The following is a 994-nucleotide window of genomic DNA, read 5'->3' as shown; positions in this document are numbered from 1 at the left end:
AGGAGGGAAGGGGGTAAGTATTTTACGGCGCTGGCAACTATATGAGCGGCCGGGACACATTAAACTTTTTCAGTCGGTAGGAAATTTTGAATTTTGCCCGGGTGGCCACCGAAGCCAACTATTTTCGATTTTAGAACACCAAGGGATTTTATCGTGCGCAACTTGTATACGAGACCTTCGAGATATTTCGCCCTTGTCAGAGAATTCTAAGTGTAGATCTTTCCTACGAGAAGATCAGGGGTGTGGCTGGAAAACAGCAGTAAGAAGGAGCCAAGGAGTAGCAGTAGAAAGACTGCAGAAAGAGTCAGGAGCCCAGAGGAGGGAGCAAATAAGGAGGGGAAGGGGTGGGGGTATAAAGTGGGGGGGGGGCGTGTGGGAGAGGTAGAGTATTTGTTTATTACTGTTTGGGAGTAAAACCCAGTCTATTTGGGGTACTATAGACCGTCCATCTAAAAAAAAAAAAAATTTTAATAATAAAACCGACTTTTAGAGGAAAGTTATCGGGATATAAGCTGCTTAATTCGTCATAATACGTTACTATTTTAAGTAGAGGAGTAAAAATAGGACCAATCAATGCGAGTCATCAAACTCTACAAATTACTTAAATTTCTTTTTTCTTCGAAATTGAGCATTTGGCATTGATGAATGAAGAGAATGATTAGACTTCCTATGTGTTGGACTTCAAGTTTGGTTCATGGCGAAAACTGTGATTTAGCGAAAGTTTAATAACAATTTAATTGATAAATCAATTTCATTTATCTAACGCTTGCTATACAAGCTCAACATGTTCTATGCGCTTTACAACTACATGTACACACATAATAATATGTGAGTCAGCGTGGTGGAATCAGCCTCTCGTCAATTTTTGGGCATGTAGAGTTATTGTTATCATCTTAAAGCTTGTACACTTGCCTTTATTATGATGAAAATAATATCCATTTATCTTGAATACAAGTCGAGATATTTGCGAAAGAAGGAGGTGGGGGTTTTCAGA

The sequence above is a fragment of the Aplysia californica genome, unplaced genomic scaffold, assembly GCF_000002075.1.
Source record: "Aplysia californica isolate F4 #8 unplaced genomic scaffold, AplCal3.0 scaffold00116, whole genome shotgun sequence".
Taxonomy (NCBI): domain Eukaryota; kingdom Metazoa; phylum Mollusca; class Gastropoda; order Aplysiida; family Aplysiidae; genus Aplysia; species Aplysia californica.
The sequence above is the reverse complement of the archived record's forward strand: the minus strand, read 5'-3'. Positions refer to the sequence as shown.